Below are 20,862 nucleotides of genomic sequence, written 5' to 3'. Positions count from 1 at the left end.
CTGGTTGATGGAGATTGTTTGTAGGTGAATGAAGGTGTGCTGAATGGAGCAGTGTGTGAGGCTTATGGTGTAGTTATCGGGTATGGCATGCGACAATGCATTTACTGACCTTGACCACTTGTGTGAGGTAATTAAACTTCTTGTGGCATTCCATCTAGTTAATCAGGGCTAGACTGCTGGCATTGACTGCAATAACTACCTGCTCCTATTGCCTTCTTAGTATCTGCCTGAAGGGCCTCCTTTCCCCCTGAGAGAAGAGGACCACACTCCTCCTATGCACCTCCTGCACCAAGGCCTCCAGTGCTGCACTGGAGAACCTTGGCACATGCTCCCTGGTCTGTTCTGCCATCGTTCAAGTTTTTTTCCTGCTCTTTAACTCCTCTTTCACTGCTTCCAGCTCCTGCTGCAGGCAGAATGCATCTCACCTTTAAGAGGTGTAGATTGGCTTTAAGTAGAGCAGGCCAGCTTAAAGTGGTGCTAGCACGAATTTGGTCCCCCTGCTAAGGCATGCAGCCACTTAACAGTGTGTTCAGTGCTGGGCTGCATGCTGTAACCATTATACTTTATATTTTGCATACTGCCTTTATTATTTTGATTGGGAACAGTTCAATCGATCATCACGATCCCTGCGCCCCATTTCAGGGATTATCCAATTTAGCCCCCATTATATCTAAATATTTTCCTACCATTGATGTAAGGTGACTTGTCTGCATTTGTTGGGTTTATTTCTCGCCCCTTTTTTGACCAGGTGCGTAATATTTGCAATCCTCCAGTCCTCTGGCATCATCCCCATAACCATGGAGGATTGGAAGATTGTGGCCAGATTGTGGTTACAATTTCTACCCTTAATTCCTTCAGTCACCTAGGATCCATCCACCTGGACTGGGTGAATTTTCTACTTTAAGGACTGCCAAACGTTTAAGTACATCCTCTTTATCTATTTATATTGTATCCAATATTGCTACTGCCTCCTCTTTTATGGCTACATTGGAATCATTCTATTCTCTAGTGAAGACAGATGTAAAGTAATCATTTAGAACCTCAGCCATTCCCTCTGGCTCCACAAGAAAATCTTCTTTTTCCTTGCTAATTGATTCCTCCCTTCCTTTATTTATGCTGACACTACAGTGCAGCACTGAAGGACTGCTGTACTGTCGGAGGTGTCGTATTTCAGAGGACAAGTTAAACCAAGGCCCCATCTTCTTGCTCAGTTGGACCTCTTCAAGCAGGATATTAGATAATATGAAAAATCAACCCAAGTTGAGTACCCAGGTTTTTCCTTCCTACCTATAGAGAAGTACCTAATGACTTTCCATGATAACCAGACTAAGTCGCAAGTATGTCTGTAGTGAATGACAGGCATAAGTTTACATTCCATCAAGCTCAGATTTTTAATAAATTTTGTTTTATGTAAACATTCAATTTGCCTTCCATTGGTCCTTAATGTTTCAGACAAAGAAAGTTTGCTTTACCCTTTCATGGTGGGGTTTGGCATTTGGTAAAATTTTGGAGTTTCTCCATGGTGTCTCATGGTAAAATCTCTTAAAGTTTATCTTGTCGTGCCAGGCTGGATGGTGCCGTAATTTGAATTTGGTAAAGAAATCATGAGGAGATTATATCTGGAATAAATTTATTACATTTACCTATTGTTAAGAAATACATGTAACACCATAGAAATCCAAGCTGTCTCTTTTACGCTTAAAATAGACCAGGGATACTTTAGATCATCATTCTGCCCAGTTCCTTATCTACCTGTAGAATTTTGCAATTTCCTCCTTTTTCCACATGATTCACAATAACCCCCAAAGTGTATTGTTATCTGCAAACTTGGATATGCTCCACTCTTCTCTCAAATCTAGGGAATTTATATTTGTCACTGTCATTGTCCACCAATGTGAGCATATCCCTTTTGTCCCATCTCTTTGCCTCCTACCTCCTAACAAATGGGCCATTAAGAATTTTACAGGAATATTCATAGTGTAAGTTCAAGTTATATAAACACCAGCTTGACTCAATTCATTGAATCTTGCTTCTCTGTCAGAAAAGTCTGATTTCAAGCTCCACTCCTAAACACTAGGGGTAAATTTTCATCTTGATGATGGTAATACAATATTTGTCCGATTTTTCATCCCATTGAAATCAATGAGATAAAGTTCAGATGAGTTTTACAACACATGGGCAATCCACTCCATTAGATTACTGCTCAAGTACTGAGGGTGAAAATTATCCCCAAAATTTATTCTTAAAGGAATGGCTTATTGTCAGATGTGCTTTTCTCCTTTAAACATTAAACTGAGAGCCTATCTGCCTGTTTCAGTCACTCGTGTGGATCTTAAAACTTCCACCGCATGATTTGAAGAAATGCAGAGCATTTTGTGTAGTCATAGCCAACATTCGTCCTTCACCACCACAACTAAAAACAAATTAACAGATCATTCATCTCACTTTTATTTGTAGAATCTTGCTGTGTGCAAAATGGTTGCCATATTTGCCTATGAAACAACAGTCACTGTAATTCATTGCATGCAAGTGAAGTGCTTCAGCATGTTTCTGAGAAATGAGATGAGGCCCTTTAGAAATTTACAGACTTTATTATCAACATTTTCTAAGATACTTATGATATTTTAAAGCGTGCAAAAGCATGCAAATTCTGTAAATGCAGTGGCTTAGAAATCTGATAATTCTGAAAATAGGCGGGTAGGGGGCCACTGCACATGTCAGTTAATGTGCATGCAGGCAGCACACAATATTTCTGCTGCCTGTACATTTTAATGATCTAGGTGTGCAGCCAGCACTATCCATGCTACTCCTCATTGACTGCACACCTTTGGAGTGTGGGGGAGATGGGGGCTGAGGAGGCATGGTAGACGCAGTTATTGGGCATCCATGCTGCTACTTAAAGACCGCCAGCACCTTTTAAAGTAGGGTGCTTTCTGTTTGCAGACACTCAGGAACAGGCTGTTGAAAAAGTGGCCGAAGGAGGGAATAAACTGACACAAGATTCTCTGATGCTGCACTGAGAGGCCTCTCAGGAGGCAAGAGCCCTCCAGGAATCTTCTTCAAAGAGAGTCAGAACAAAATTCTGAGTATATCGATGCCAGAATATTACACCAAAGACATGGTTGCAACATTGTAACAAATGAAATGATCTAACTAGAATTGTTACGGTAAGAAGACCACTCTCATACGTTATACCACACTTACAGCCTCATTAATTACAACACTTACAGCACTCACAACAATGCCCTCCACACTACCCTTCAATCTACAAATCCACAAAAATCGCTCCACTGTATCTACTGTTATGAAAGTTCTTCTTTTTTAATATTTTTTTGAGGACTCGTATTTACAAATTGTGGAAATAGATTCATTTGAAAGGCTGAAGAGATTCCTTAGATGCTGGACATGTTTTTATTTTAAAAAAGGGTCACTGGAAGGACTTGGGACTTGAGGCTTTGTTTAAAAACAAACCTTTACTGGAAGTCACATGATTTAAGCTAAGTAAACTAAACAGCAGGAGCCTTGATGACTAGGGGGGTTGTTTACAGAGAAGTCACATGTCAACATTTATGGTGGTCAAGAGTTGGTTTTGTTTTGGATATTGTTTTGGTTCAGTTGGTGATAATCTTGCTAAGAGAGAAGCCACCAGCTCATCCTTTTTCCACTTCTTTGAGAAACCCTGAGAATCCAGTGTGATAGCTGAAACCCCTGATGCAGTGATTCTCCTGGAAAGCCTGCCAGACTAACCCTCAACGCCACCGAAAAAGAACTTCTCAAAAATAATCTGAGTGACAGCCATCTTTGCGTGTTTGGATGCCAGAATAAAGGGCTGGGAACATACCATATCCTATCCTTTTCCTTCAAGAATTAACTGGTATTTGGCCAAAGTATTTTTTCTTTGTCTTTTTTGGAAAGAGATATCTGCAGAGAAAACTTCTTTAGTTTTTTCTTTAACCGGGTGTGTGTGTGTATGTGTGTTGGGCTAATTTAGAAGGGAACTTTTATATTTCAACCTGCATGTTAATGCTTTGCATCATTATTGAATAGGTCTTGTTTTATAATAAATTAATAATTTTGTTGTTTGTTAAAGAAACCTGGTTGGTGGATTTTATTCTGAAATAAAAAAGAGTATATAATTGGCTGTATCAGTAACTGGGTAAACATTTTAATGTACGTTGTGACCCATGGAGAAGTGGAACTAGAGAAAGACAGTGCACTCTCCAGCCTCGATCATAACACTACTCACCTCACCTCCTGCTCACAAACTCACCACTATTACAACACTGACTTACCCACAACTCACATCTCACACATAGGGCTGGATTTTATCGGCCCCCCGATATCAGGCATCATGGCGGGGTGGGGGTGGGGCCCCGTGTAATGGCTCCGGGAGAGGCCTACCATGGGCCTCAATTCTGGGAAGGCCCCGCCCCATGTTGCCTGCAGTGACGAGGCCTCGTGGTGGGCTCCCTACTGCCTGGTGCGGGCACCACAATTTGAATGTGGTAATATATTTAAACTAATAAATTAAGTACTTATCTGCCCCCGCCGTCGGTCTCGGTTCCATATTAGTGGCGGCGGCTGGCACTCCCCTGCCTTCGGATCTCCATTCGGAGTTCCGAGGTGGAACACTGGTTGGGAAGGAGGAGCAGGTAAGTTTTCAGGGTTGGGGGGGAGCAGGGTTAAATGTTTTCAATTGGTCTAGGGAGTGGTTGTTCATGGTTTATTAACTTTGGGGGGATGAAAGGTCGGGAGCACAAGGTACGTTTTTTGGGGGCGTGAGGGCAAGAAATAAATTTGATGGTAATTGTGGGGGGTGGGAGAGGGAGGGATAACTTAATTTAATTTTTAACAGTCATGTAACTTAAAAAATTTAAATTACATTGAGCGGCTGGAAGCCCTTTAAAAATGGTGTTGGCACCGCACAGTGGCGCCAGACGCCATTGCTAGGGATGGACCACCTGCCCCTTCCATTTCATTGGGGGGGGGGTGTCGTCAGTCCACCCCAGCCATGTAAACAAGCCACCACGTTTAATATCATGGCAGCTCCGTGAAATAAATCCTGCATCTGTGCACTAAAGGCGTGCTCAGGTCTGAAAAAAATATCCGACCTGAACCCGACAGAACCATATCGGGCCCGAGTACGACCCGGCCCGAGTCCTTTCATTTTTTCCCGCGCCCGACCCGACCACCGGAATGTTCACTTTACCTCCTTCCGATTCCGAATCCGTTTTTCACTTTTTCAGTTTGAAATACTTGCTGCAAGTTTATCCAGTGAGCAGCTGAGATGCAGAGACCAGGAAGGTCCTGAGTGATTAATTATTATGAAATAAACAGTACTTATAACTAAAGAATAAAATTATCACTGTCAGGACTCTCGTCTAGTACTGTACTGTATGTGTGTAGATTAATTAGAATAATTAATCACTCATGATAGCCCTAGTCCCCAAACAACTCACAAGACTCTCACCAACATAATCCCCCTTTTCTTGTAGGAGAAGGTTGAATACAACATAAGGCTATAGGCTGCCACTGGAGGAGAAAGAGTCCACTTAAATACTCTCTCTCCCGCTTTGAAGATAGTATACTGGGCATTATAGGTTCATAGAATGGTTACAGCACAGTAAGAAACTATTTGGTTCATTGAGTCTGTGCCGCCTCTCTCCAAGAGCAACTCAGCTAGTTCCACACTCACACCCTTTCTCCGTAGTCCTACAAATCTTTTCTCTTCAGGTAATTTTCCAATTGCCTGTTGAAACCCACAATTAAATCTGCCTCCACCACACACTCAGGCAGTGCATTCCAGATCCTAACCACCCGCTGTGCAAAAAAGATTTTTCTCATGTCGCTGTTGGTTCTTTTGCCAGTCATATATCGAAGGAGAATTGGAAGATTAGCACCAGTACCTGTGCAATTTCCACCCTTACTTCCCACAGCATCCTTCGATGAATCGCATTTGGTCCTGGTGATTTATAACTTTAAGTAAGGTCAACTTTTCTAATACTTCCTCTTTATCAATTTTAACCCATTCAGTATCGCAATTACCTCCTCTTTCACTGTGACTTTGGCAGCATCTTCTTCCTTGGTAAAGTCAGATGCAAAGTACTTATTTAGCACATCAGCCATGCCCTCTGTCTCCATGCATAGATCCCCTTATTGGTAACTAATCAGCTCCACCCCTCCTCTTGATACCCTTTTACTATTTATATACCTACAGAAAACTTTTGGATTCCCTGTTATGTTAACTGCCAATCTCTCCTTGTACTTTCTGTTTGCTGCACTGATTTACCTTTTCACTCTGCACTTTCTCGATTCAGCCCAATTCTCACTTGTATTGTCAATCTGACATTAGTCACGCTTCCCCTTTATCTGCTTCATCTTACTCTCTAATTGTTTTGTTATCGAGGAAGTTTTGGCTTCTGATTTCGTACCTTTCCCCCTCATTGGAATGTATCTCAACATTACCCGAACCATCTCCAGTTTTTAGTTTATACGAATGACCTAGCTGCGCGAGTCGAGCAAAAAAATTCAAATTCACCAAACAATCACTTAGCTGGTGTCCCGTGAGGTCACTCCTTGATTTTTTTTTTTGTTCATTCTCTCCCTGCTCCTTTATATCCCCAACAATCGCTTCTCATGCCACTCTCCCAATCCTTTATATCCCCAACACTCTCTTCACATCCCGCTCTCCCAATCCTTTACATCAACAACACTCGCTTCTCATCCCGCTCTCCCAATCCTTTATATCAATAACACTCGCTTCTCATCCCGCTCTCCCAATCCTTTATATCCCCGACACTCACCTTTCATCCCGTTATCCCGATCCTTTATATCCCCACCAGTTGCCTCTCATATCGCTCTCCCGATTCTTTATATCCTCACCACTCACCTCTTGTTCAGCTCTCCCAATCCTTTATAACCGCACCACTCACCTCTCATCCCGTTCTCTCTGCTCCTTTATATCCCTGCAACTCACCTCTTACCCGCTCTCCCGATCGTTTATATCCCTGCCACTCGCCTCTCATCCCACTCTCCCTGCTCCTTCACATAAGAACATAAGAAACAGGAGCAGGAGTAGGCCATTTGGCCCTCAAGCCTGCCCCGCCATTCAATAAGATCATGGCTGATCCACCCCAGACCTCAACTCCTCTTCCGTGCCAGCTCCTCATAGCCCTCAACTCCCCGATATTTCAAAAATCTATCTACCTCCTCTTTAAATACTTTCAATGATCTAGCCTCCACAACTCTCTGGGGTAGAGAATTCCAGACATTCACTACCCTCTGAGAGAAGAAATTCCTCCGCATCTCAGTTTTAAATGAGTGTCCCCTTATTCTGTAACTGTGTCCCCTAGTTTGAGATTCCCCCACCAATAGAAGCATCTTCTCAATATCTACTCTGCCAAGCCCCCTCAGAATCTTGTATGCTTCAATAAGATCACTCCACATTCTTCTAAACTCTAATGAATAAAGGCCTAATCTGTATAGTCATTCTTGATAAGTCAACCCCTTCATCCCAGGAATCAGTCTAGTGCATCTCATTTGAACTGCCTCCAATGCCAGTATATCCTTTCTTAAAGATGGGGACCAAAACTTTACACAGTACTCCAGGTGCAGCCTCACCAATGCCCTGTATAGTTGTAGCAAGACTTCCCTATTTTTAAGCTCCAACCCTCTAGCAATAAAGGCCAACATTCCATTTGCCTTCTTAATTACTTGCTGCACCCGCATGATAACTTTTTGTGTTTCATGCACAAGAACACCCAGATCCCTCTGTGCTGCACTTTTTTTGGAGTCTCTCTCCAATTAAATCATAGTCTGCCTTTTGATTCTTCCTACCAAAGTGCATGACCTCACACTTGCCGACACTCCATCTGCCAAGCTTTTGCCCACTCACTCAACTGTCTATATCCCCTTGCCGATTTCTTATATCGTCATCACAACGTGCCCTCCTACCTATTTTTGTATCATCAGCAAATTTGGATATATTACACTCTGCCCCCTCCTCCAAGACATTACTTCAGGCCCTAGGATTGAACCTTGTGGCACTCCACTAGTTACGTCTTTCCAACCTGAAAAAGACCCATTAATCCTGACTCGCTGTCTTCTGTGAGTTAACCAATCCTCAATCCATGCTAATACATTACCCCCAATACTGTGAGCTCCTATCTTGTGTAATAATTTTTTATGTGGCAGTTTATCGAATGCCTTCTGGAAATCCAAATACACTACATCTACTAGTTCCCCTTTATCAACTCTGCTTGTTATATCCTCAAAGAACTCCAGCAAATTTGTCAAACATGATTTCCCTTTCACAAAACCATGTTGACTCTGTTTGATTGCGTTCAGCTTTTCTAAATGTCCTGCTATTTCTTCCTTAATAATGGACTCCAGCAGTTTCCCAATGACTGATGTTAGGCTGACTGGCCTATAGTTTCCTGCTTTTTGTCTCCTTCCCTTCTTGAACAGGGACGTCACGTTAGTGGTTTTCCAATCTGCTGGGACCCTCCCAGAATCCAGTGAGTTCTGGAATATTTCGACCAATATCTCTGTAGCCGCTTCCTATAAAACCCTTGGATGCAGGCCATCAGGTCCTGGGGATTTGTCTGCCTTTAGTCCCATTATTTTGTCAAATACTTTATTCCTCGTGATAGAGACTATTACAAGATCTTTCCTCCCATTAGCTCCTTGCTTATCTGATATCTGTGGGATGTTTATAGTGTCCTCCACTGTGAAGACTGATTGGTTTAAATTATCTGCCATTTCCCTGTTCCCCGATATCAATTCTCCAGTCGCAACCTCCAAGGGTCCCACGCTCACTTTAGCTACTCTCTTTTTATATACCCGTCGAAGCTCTTGCTGTTTGTTTTTATATTTCTTGCCAATTTACTTTCATAATCAATTTTCTCCCTCTTTATTATCTATTTTAGTTCCTAAAAAATTCCCAATCCTCTGGCCTACTACTAGTTTTCGCCGCTTTGTATGCCTTAGTTTTTGATTGGATACTCTCCTTGACCGCCTTTGTTAACCATGGGTGGTTCATCCTTTTCGTCGAGTCCTTCTTCCCCTTAGTCTATTTTCCCAGCCCACTTTAGCCAACTCTTTCTTCATACCTCCGTAATTGCCCTTGTTTAAGTTGAGGACACTGGTTTGAGACTCGAGTTGCTCGCCCTCAAACTGAATTTGAAATTCTACCATGGTGGGATCACTACCCCCTAGAGGATCCTTAACTACGATATCTCTTATTAATCTTACCTCGCTACACATTACTAGATCTAAAATAGCCTGTTCCTGGGCAGAATGAGCAATGAGTTGCTGTAAGCAACAATCCCTGATGCACTCTACAATTCGTCTTCCATGTTACCTCTGCCAATCTGATTTGTCCAGTCAATATGCAAATTAAAATCACCCATGACAATTGGCACGCCCTCCATTATTTCCCGATTTATATTTTGTCCTACAGTGAGGCAACTCTTTGGGGGCCACCCATGACTTCTTTTCCTTGCTATTCCTTATTTCCACCCAAACTGATTCCACATCACGATCTATTGCACCTATATCATGACTCACCACTGCACTGATACCTTCCTTTATTAACAAAGCTACCCCACCTCCTTTTCCTTTTTGCCTATTTTTCCAGAACATCGAATACCCTTGAATATTGAATGTCCCAGTCTTGGTCACCCTGCAACCACTTCTCTGTAATAGCTATCAAGTCATATTCATTTATTTCTGTTTGTGCCGTTAACTCATCTATCTTGTTACAAATGCTGCGTGCATTCAAATAAAGAGCCTTAAGCTTTGACTTTTTACCATTATTGCTCATTCTGGTTTTAATTTCTGCTGCACTCCTCTGCTTATATTTTCTGCCCCTTTAGTCACACTTTGATTACCATTCGCCTCTTCACTACCCTGCACCTCTGCTCTCTCGTTTCTTTTTGATTTTTTAAACTTCCCTTCAATTGAACCCTCCCCCCCAATAATTAGTTTAAAGTCCTATCTACAACCCTAGTTATATGATTCACCAGGACTCTGGTCCCAGCATGGTTCAAATGGAGCTCGTCCCAACGGAACAGCTCTCTCCTTCCCCGGTACTGGTGCCAGAGCCCTATGAATCGGAACTCATTTCTCCCACATCAGTCTTTGAACCATGCGATTATCTCTCTAATCTTATTTACCGTATGCCAAAATTTGCAGGTGGCTCAGGTAGTAATCCAGAGATTATTACCTTTGAGGTTTTGCTTTTTAATTTAGCCCTGAGCTGTTCATAGTCCCTCAGCAGAACCTCTTTCCTAGTCCTACCTATGCCGTTGGCACCTATGTGGAGCACGACAACTGGATCCTTCCCCTCCCACTCCAAGTTCCCTTGCAGCCCAGAAGAGATGTCCTTAACCTTGGCACCAGGTAGGCAACACAGCCTTCAGGACTCCCTGTCTTTGCTGCAGAGAACAGTATCTGTTCCCCTAACTATGCTATCCCTTATTACTACTACATTTCTCTTTTCTCCTCCCACTTGAATGGCACTCTGAACCACGGTGCTGTGGTCAGTTTGCTCATCCTCCCTGCAGTCTGTGCCCTCGTCCACACCGGGAGCAAAACCTTGTACCTATTGGATAAGGGCACTGGCTGAGGCTCCTCCAAAGCTAAATTCTGGATCCCCATACCTGCCTCACTCGCAGTCACACCCTCCTGTCCCTGACCACGGTCCAAAATTGATGTAATTAATCTAAAGGATGTGACTGACTCCTGAAACACAGTGTCCAGGTAACTCTCCCCCTCCCTGATGTGTCACAGTGTTCGCAGCTCTGACTCCAGTTCATCAACTCTGAGCCGAAGTTCCTCGAGCAGCCAACACTTGCTGCAAATGTGCTCACCGTGGATCGCACCTGCGTCCGCCAGCTCCCACATACTACAGCTACAACACATTGCCTGCCAAGCCATCTCTATTCTATTTAATTAATTAATTTGGATGTTAAATATTTGGATGTTTGATGCTATATTTGATTTAAATTAAGTTAAATTAAAAGTGCCTGTTTAAACAATCAATTGTAATGAATACTTCTAGTCCTTTATATCCCCACCACTCACCTTTCATTCCATTCTCCCTGCTTCCTTATATCCTGCCACTCGACTCCCATCCCGCTCTCCCTGCACCTTTTTATCCCTGTCACTCACCTCCTTAGAACAGAGAAGGCTGAGGTGGGACCTGATTGAGGTATATAAAATTATGAGGGGCATTGATAGGTTAGAGAGAAAGAAACTTTTTCCCTTAGCGGCAGGGTCAATAATAGATTTAAGGTAAGGGGCAGGAGGTTTAGAGGGGATTTGAGGAAATATTTCTTCACCCAGAGGGTGGTTGGAATCAGGAAAACACTGTCTGAAGGGATGGTAGAGGTAGGTACTCTCACAACATTTAAAAAGTACTTAGATGAACACTTGAAATGCCTTAGCGTACAAGGCTACGGGCCAAGTGCTGGAAAATGGGATTAGAATAGATAGGTGCTTCACTGCCAGCTCAGAGATGATGGGCCGAAGGGCCTGTTTCTGTGCTGTATAACTCTATGACACTATGAGCTCTCCCTGCTCCTTTATATCCTGCCGCTCACCTCTCAGCCCGCTCTCCCGATCCTTTATATCCCTGCCACTCACCTCTCATCCCGCTCTCATGTTCCTTTATATCCCGCCGCTCGCCTCTAGTCCTGTTGTCACCGCTGCTGCTGCATCATGAGAAGGGGCAGAGCGGAGGCCATGGTGACATGACGATGCTGGAGGAGATGCTGACCAGAGTTTCTTCTTACTCAATTCTCTTTCTCTCTTCTGACGTTCTCTCACCTCACACAATCTGCATGTCAAACTGCAGATGCCTTCAACACATGATTAACACATGGGATTATGATATTATTGCTATCACAGAGACATGGTTGAAGGAAGGGCCAGACTGGCAGCTCAATATTCCAGGGTATAGAATCTTCAGGCGCAACAGGGGAGGGTGTAAAAGAGGAGGTGGCATTGCACTGTTGATCAAGGAGTCAATTACTGCAGTAGGAGGGATGATATCTTAGAAAGTTCCTCAAATGAGGCCAAATGGGTAGAACTTAAAAACAAAAAGGGGGCAATCACTAAGCTGGGAGTGTACTACAGGTCAGGGAGAGATAGAGGAGCAGATATGTAGGCAAATCTCAGAGAGGTGTAAAAATAATAGGGTAATAATAGTCGGGGATTTCAACTGCTCCAATATCAACTGGGATAGTATTACTGCAAAAGGCTTAAAGGGGGCAAAATTCTTAAAGTGCATACAGGAGAGCTTTTTGAGACAGCACATAGAAAGTTCTACATGAGAAAGGGCGGTACTGGACCGAATCCAAGTGAATGAAGCCAGACAAGTGGTCGAAGGGGGAGCATTTTGGGGATAGTGACAATAACTCTGTAAGGTTTAAGGTAGTTATGGAAAAGAACAAAGAGGGACCGGAAATAAAAGTACTGAATTGGGAAAAGGAGGTTTCAATATGATAAAACAAGATCTGGCCAAAGCGCACTGGGAGCAGCAACTTGTAAGAAAGTCGACATCAGACAGTGGGAGTCATTCAAAAAGAAATAGTGAGAGTTCAGGGCCAACATGTTCCTGTAAAGGTGAAGGGTAGGACCAACAAGTCTGGGGAACCCTGGATGTCAAGGAATATAGAGGATTGGGTAAGGGAAAAAAGGAGGCTTATGGCAGATTCAGAGTGCTGAAAACAGCAGAGGCCCTGGAGGAGTATAGAAAGTGTAGAGGGGTACTTAAAAAAGTAATTAGGGGAGCGAAGAGGGGACATGAAAAAACACTGGCGGGCAAGAAAAAGGAAAATCCCAAGGCGTTTTATAGGTATATTAAGGGCAAGAGGGTAACCAAGGAAAGAGTAGGGCCCATTAGGAATCAAAGTGGCAATCTGTGTGTGGAGCTGGAGGACATAGGTGAGGTTTTAAATGATTACTTTTCATCTGTGTTCACTATGGAGAAGGACAACGTAGGTGTAGAGATCAGGGAGGGGGATTGTGATATACTTGAATAAATTAGCATTGAAAAGGAGGAAGTATTCACGGTTTTAGCGGGCTTAAAAGTGGATAAACCCCCAGGCCCAGATCAGATGTATCCCAGGCTGTTATGTGAGGCAAGGGAGGAGATAGCAGGGACTCTGACACAAATTTTCAAATCCTCTCTGGCCACAGGAGAGGTACCAGAGGACTGGAGGTCAGCGAATGTGGTACCATTATTCAAGAAGGGTAGCAGGGACAAACCAGGTAATTACAGGCCAGTGAGTCTAACATCAGTGGTAGCGAAACTATTGGAAAAAATTCTGAGGGGCAAGATTAATCTCCACTTGGAGAGGCAAGGATTAATCAGGGATAATCAGCATGGTTTTGTCAGGGAGAGATCGTGTCTAACAAACTTGATTGAATTTTTCGAGGAGGTGACTAGATGGCAGTTGATGTAGTCTACATGGACTTCAGTAAGGCTTTTGATAAGGTCCCATGTGGGAGATTGGTTACGAAGGCAAGAGCCCATGGGATCCAGGGCAATTTGGCAAATTGGATCCAAAGTTGGCTTAGTGGCAGGAGGCAGAGGGTGATGGTCGAGGGTTGTTTTTGTGAGTGGAAGCCAATGACCAGTGGTGTACTGCAGGGATCGGTGCTGGGACCCTTGCTGTTTGTAGTGTACATTAATGATTGAGATGTGAATATAGGAGGTATGATCAGTAAGTCTGCAGATGACACTAAAATTGGTGGTGTCGTAAATAGTGAGGAGGAAAGCCTTAGATTACAGGACGATATAGATGGGCTGGTAAGATGGGCGGACCAGTTGCAAATGGAATTTAATCCTGAGAAGTGTGAGGTAATGCATTTTGGGAGTACAAACAAGGCAAGGGAATATATAATGTGTGGTATGACGCTAGGAAGTACAGAGGTTCAGAGGGACCTTTGTGTACTTGTCCATAGATCACTGTAGGCAGCAGCACAGGTAGCTAAGGTGGTTAGGAAGACATATGAGATACTTCCCTTATTCGACGAGGCATAGAATATAAGAGCAGGGAGGTTATGATGGAGCTGTATAAAACGTTAGTTAGGCCACAGCTGGAGTACTGTCTACAGTTCTGGTCACTGCACTATAGGAAGGATGGGATTGCACTGGAGAGAGTGCAGAGGAGATTCACCTGGATGTTGACTGGGCTGGAGCGTTTCAACTATGAAGAGAGACTGGATAAGCGAGGTTTGTTTCCCTTAGAGCAGAAAAGGCTGAGGGGGACCTGACTGAGGTAAACAAAATTATGAGGGGCATTGATAGGGTAGATAGGAAGAAACCTTTTCCCTTAGCGGAGGGGGTCAATAACCAGGGGGCATAGATTTAAGTAAGGGGCAGGAGGTTTAGAGGGGATTTGAGGAAAATCTTTTTCACCCAGAGGGTGGTTGGAATCTGCAACACACTGCCTGAAGGGGTGGTAGAGGCAGGAGCCCTCACAACATTTAAGAAGTATTTTGATGAGCACTTGAAATGTCATAGCATACAAGGCTATGGGCCAAGTGCTGGAAAATGAGATGAGAATAGATAGGAGCTTGATGGGCCGAAGGGCCTGTTTCTATGCTGTAAAACTCTATGACTCTATGACTGTATGACCCCCTTCTTCCTCTGCTGCACCTCATACCACAAGCTAACCTCACAGAATCACAGAATTGTTACAGCACAGAAGGAGGCCATTCAGCCTGTTGTGACTGCGCTGGCTCTCCGAGGAGTAATTTATTTGGTGCCACTCCCCCACCTGCTCTCCGCAGCCCTGCACATTCTTCCTTTTCAGATAACAATCTAATTCCCTCTTGAATACCTCAATTGAACCTGCCTCCACCACACTCTCAGGCAATACATTCCAAACCTTAACCAGTCACTGCGTGAAAAAGTTTTTCCGCATGTCTCCATTGCTTCTTTTGCCAATTACCTTAAATCTGTGCCCTTTTTTTCTCAATCTTTCCACCAATAGGAGCAGTTTCTCCCTATCTACTCTGTCCAGACCCCTCGTGATTTTGAATACCTCTTTCAAATTGTTGTATATTGTTGCTGTATTACCGATGCTAGGTTGAGCTTGGTTTACAGAGATCTCAGAGTCGTTGTAATCTAAATAGTAACTCATTTATTATATTTACATGGACAATATACACTTTCCATAAGCTTGTCTAGCTTCTGCTACTCATGATGTTTCTTGCTTCTCCCAAGCCTATTACACGTGATCTCCTACATCATCATCACAGTGGGAGGTGTGACTCTCACTGTCCCAAACATTAACCCTTTCAGACCCTTATACTACACAAATCTCCTCTCAATCTTCTCTTCACAGAAAATAGTCCCAACTTCTCCAATCTATCCATGTGACTAAAGTTCCTCATCCCTGGAACCATTCTTGTGAACCTTTTCTGCACTCTCACCAATGCCTTCACATTTCTCCTAAAGTGTGGCACCCAGAACTAAACACAATACTCCAGCTGAGGCCGAACCAATGTTTTATACAAGTTTAACATAACTTTGTTGCTTTTGTACTCTATTCCCCTATTAATAAATCTTAGGATACAGCATGCTTTATTAACCGCTCTCTCAACCTGTCCTGCCACCTTCAATGTTTTATGCACGTATACACCCAGGTCCCTCTGCTCCTGCATCCCCTTTAGAATTGTACCCTTTATTTTATGTTGTCTCTCCACATTTTTCCTACCAAAATGAGTCACTTCAGACTTCTCTGCATTAAATTTCATCTGCCCCTTGTCTGCCCATTCCACTAACCTGTCTATGTCCATCTGAAGTTTATCACTATCCTCCTCACAGTTCACAATGCTTCCAAGTTTTGTGTCAGCCGCAAATTTTGAAATTGTGCCCTGTACACCAATCTCTAGGTCATTAATATATATCAGGAAGAGCAAGGGTCCCAACACTGACCGTGGCGATCTTCATTACAAACCTTCCTCCAGTCTGAAAAATGTCTATGAACTACTACTCTCTGTTTCCTGTCCCTCAGCCAATTTTGTATCCATGTTGCTACTGCCCCTTTTATTCCTAGTGTTGCTCTCTTTCATTTTAGCTGCTAAGTCAGTCAGTGTCCCTCAACCAGCTGAGCAAGCAAAGCCCAGTCTTCCTGAAGATGCACCATCACTTAATCCATGTGCAACTTAGTGCTCTCCCGTCCTGCTTCGTCTGTCATGTAGGTGTTCCTTTTGGTGCAGAAAGCCTCGGTGACCTTCCTGATATATTGGTGCACTGCAAACTGTGATGTTGCTGATGTCACCTGTTGCAGCATGCAAGTTGAAGGCCACGGTGACCTTGACGACCACAGGCAGTACTTTCCATGTTCTACTTTGAGGCTGAAGTTGTGGCTGCAGCAACTGACATAGCTCAGTGACAGCCTTTTTGGTGAAGTGAAGGCTTCTCATACATGCAACGTATGTTCATGATGGAGAATTTCTCCCTGAAGAACCTCTGTGTATATGGCCTCCTGTGCAACACACTTCTCCTCCTCTTTCTCCTCTTCTCAGCTCAAGCAGCTTCTTCTGCCTTGCGTTGTCTTGCTTGCCATTCCCCCTTGCCCTGAAGGTAGACCTATGAGTCCATCCATGTCTGCAAAGAGATGATTTCTGAGGCAAAGACCAACAACAGTGCAAATCCAGCAAAAGCACTCCCTGTGCAGACAAAGTGAACTTTCTAGAGGGATACAACACACCCAAAAAACACCCAGTTATCAAGCAGCAGCCTGAAATGTCAAACAGCAACTAACCTATAAATACTGCATGATCCCTTTAAATGACATCGTTAAAGGAGCCTTCCTGCCACTTAGCACCACTTTCCATTATAGTACATGTCAAATGAAGCTCTGGGGCAGTTTGAAATCTACAACAGGTCCCAGAAGAATCACAGGACCCCAATTTACATAATTTGCTTTTCACTGACTGAATGGGACAGCACTAATGGACTAGCTGATCTTTTTGTGTTCACCTTTTGAATATGTCCATATGTTCTCCACTACTACAAAGTGCCCAAGTTAATAATTATCCTTCAATCAGCAACACATACATGAATTATCTGGTCATTATCACATTGCGGTTTGTGAGAGCTGGCTGTCCATAAATTGACTGCCGCATTTCCTACATTACAACAGTGACTGCAGTTCAAAACTGCTTCATTGACTGTAGAGTGCTTTGAGATATCTGGTGGTCAAGAAAGATGCTATATAAATACAAGTCTTTCTTTTTTTCTTCTTTTGCTAAGTGTCTTGTCCAACCACTATCCCTTGTCCCCTCTCCCCTCAACTTCAACAACATGGGTGAGGAGCTCATGGACTTCTTGTCAGTAAGGCAGAGACCATCCGTTCAGCTGCCTCTTCCGCTTCCTGCCATTCTCCTTGAAAACCAAGCCAAATCTCTTGCCAGATTCCCCCATCATAGCCTTAAACCCACATCTTTCCCAAGTTACACTTTTTCCATTTTGACACTTCCGAGTTCATCTTGTCCAATGGATTCATTCCCACTAAACAGCTGAATACCCATTTATTGATATGTGAATGGCTTGTTTTCTCAGGTCTGCTCCCCCCTTTCGAAACATCACCTGCCGCTTCTAAAAACATGCCCTCTTCCCTTTGTTATGGTTTAGTGAGGAGGGGTTGAAGGGCTTCCCTCTTTTCCCTCTCCTTGTTTGACCACAACAGGTTTAATTCTTTCTTAAAGTGGATGCACTGGCCAATGCAGCAGGTATTTGATTACTTACTTGCTATGATCATAACAAGAACCAACTGAACAGGTTTTCTTGAGTTTAACAAAGAAAGAGGTTAACTTTATTTTACCTAAACTGAACTAATAAAATAATAAACAATATGCCAACTCTCACTCTCACACACAGAGATTTACACACACAAATAGGTTACAGAGAGGGGAAAGGTAGATTGGTTGAGTTAGAGTCCAAAAACAAGGTATACAGTCTGAAATTGTCCACTTTGGCAGGACGAATTAAAAAACAAGGATATTATCTAAATGGTGAGAGATGGTAGGCTGAGGGCTTTAGCTGGGTTTGCCCAGATTACTCATGACCTTTTTAAAAATACTGGACATAAAATTTGTTCCCTGATTTGACTGGATTTCAGCAGGCAGCCCATATCAGGTTAAGAATTGGGTTAGCCCCTCCACCACTACCTTGGCAGAGATAGTTCTTAGAGGGAGAGCCTCTGGAAATTGAGTAGCTACATCCATATGGTGAGAAGATACTGGTAGCCCCCTTTTGATTTCAGCAGGGCTCCCACACAATCTACCACAATCTGCTGAATGGTTCCCCAAAAGTCAGTATGGGAATTAGGGATGCAGGTTTTATTGCAGGTTGAGGTTTCCCCACAACCTGGCACATGTGGCAAGTCTTACAGAACTCCACCACATCCTTGTGGAGTTGTGGCCAGTGAAAATGTTGTCTGATGTGGGCTTCAGTTTTTCTGATACCGACATGGCCAGCTATTGGAATCTCGCGGGCTATTCGTAATATTTCCCTATGGTACCTCAGCGACAACACTACCTGGTGAACCACTGTCCACTCTTCATCTGCAGGTCTGTGAGGAGGTTTCCACTTCCTCATCAGCACCTCATCCTTTAAATAGTCGCACTCTGGAACTCCCTCTGCTTCAGCTTCAGTTTGGACAGTCTGTGCTAACTTTTTAAACCCTGAGTCGGCTTGCTGAGCCTCGACCAAGGAAGAACTGTTTAACCCATCTTTTGGGTCCTCTAACTTCCTAAAGAAGGTTTCAGATAACCAGACAGTAGGGCCATCTGCCTGCAGTTCAGCCTCCTCTGATGGAGCTTGTTTGGCCATGGACAAGGTCACCACACAGTCAAGAAAAATGCCTGGGACCTTTTCTTGTAACTGCTCTGTCTCCCTGACCTCTTTCGGTCTCTCTATAACCACTGGGAAAGCTACCACCTTCACCCCCGCCAGATCGTTAGGCAGGAGCAGGTCGACCCCGTCCACAGGTAAACTAGGGACAATCCACATGGTTACCGGTCCTGAAATAAGGTCGCAGTCCAGGTGCACACGGTATATCGGTATGGGCATATACTTTTCTCTGATTCCTTTTACTAGCACTCTAGCATTCAATGCACTCTCTGGGGGAAAGGTCATGCCTTTTCCCAGCAGAAGGGATTGGGTGGCTCCCGTATCCCTAAGTATGACTATAAGCTTATTCGCCTTACTTGACGGTATGGGGTCACTTTTCACTGGACTCAAAATCCTGGTAATTCTCAGGGATTTTGTTAAGTTTTCTTGCACTCTCAGTGGCAGATTTACTGGATTTTACTGCCACAGTTAAAGCCACAGCCTGGTCTGCTGTGCTTTCCATCAGGGCCCCTTTTTCTGCACTGGTCTAGTGTACCACGACTACACCGAAGGGTTTCCACCGTAACTTCCAGCAGTCAGCTTGAAGATGACCTGCTTTGTTATAATGGCAACATATAGGCTTCCGGGCGTCATTCCTGTTCTCAGCACCTTCTTTTTTGTCTGAGAGGCCCCCTGTGTTTCCAGCTCTTCCTTCTCTTTCATGGCTATTCTTCCTCCCATCACACTCCCACCTTCAATCCTTTTCAGGTTTTTAGAGGTAATTAGGGAAGGGCTTCCCTTGGGGCAAGGGCTTGTGAATGTGCATAATCATCAGCCAGGATTGCTGCCTGCCTGGCTCTTGGAACCTTTTGTTCCTCCATGTGGTTTCTTATGGAAAGGGGAAGCGAGTTTTTGTACTCCTCAAGGAGGATCACTGCTCTGAGGTTTTCATAAGTGTACCCTATCTTAAGTGCTCACATCCATCAGTCAAAAACAAGTTGCTTAACACTTTTGAACTCGATACAAGTTTGTTCCGGCTGCTTTTGGAGAGCTCAGAATTTTTGGTGGTACGCTTCCGGTACTAGCTCATATGCACCCAGGAAAGCATTTGTAGTCATCTCATAATCTGATGAACTCTCATCAGGCAACAGTGAATAAACCTCATGGGGTTTTCATGTTAGTTTGCTTTGCAATTACAGTGTTCAGCGCTCCACTGGCGACTTCAACTGTATGCAAGCTTTTCAAAACAAATGGAAAATGCTTCCACATCCCCCTCATTGAACTTTGATATCAATGGGAGAACTTTAAGAGCTCAGCACTCGGTCCTGAGTTAGGGGTAACTCCCTCACTAGTGGTGCCTTCACTGGGTACATTGGTTCTTCCCTTATTCGGTTCAAGTTGCCTTAACTCCCTTTGGAAAGTTCTTTTTCCCTTTCCTGGAATTGTCTCTCCTCTTTCTCTGGAAAACGCTTTCTTTCTCAATTTCCTGGAAATCTCTTTCTTTCTCTTTTTCCTGAAATTCTAGTCTCCTCTGTTGTAGTTGTACCTTAAATAATGTTACTTTGTCTGTTTCAGATTTTATGCCTGTCAATTTTAAAATGGTTGGCCACAAGTTTTAGGATTTCGGGTTTCCTCGCTTTTGGACGGATAGTAATCTCTAACTGCCCAGCTACATTCCTCAACTCTTCAATAAGTAGGGCTTTTAACCTGTCCCAAGTTACTTCACTTTGTTCTAGGAAGGTACTGGCCTAGCACTGAAAACCACAAGAAAACCTGCATTGAATTTTCTAAATTATTGCTCTGGATTAATTTGGTTTCCCACTTCCAATTTCTCCTTTGTCTTTGGGTTTGATCCCAGACATGAGCCCTGAAATTTCTATTACAGTGAAGTGAGGAGGAGTCAAAGGGCTTCCCTCTTTTCCCTCTCCTGTTTGACCACAACAGGTTTCATTCTTTCTTAAAGTGGATGCACTGGCTAATTCAGTAGTCATTTGATTACTTGCTTG

Source organism: Heterodontus francisci, chromosome 3 (assembly GCF_036365525.1).
Source record: "Heterodontus francisci isolate sHetFra1 chromosome 3, sHetFra1.hap1, whole genome shotgun sequence".
Taxonomy (NCBI): domain Eukaryota; kingdom Metazoa; phylum Chordata; class Chondrichthyes; order Heterodontiformes; family Heterodontidae; genus Heterodontus; species Heterodontus francisci.
Note: the sequence above shows the minus strand (reverse complement) of the source record.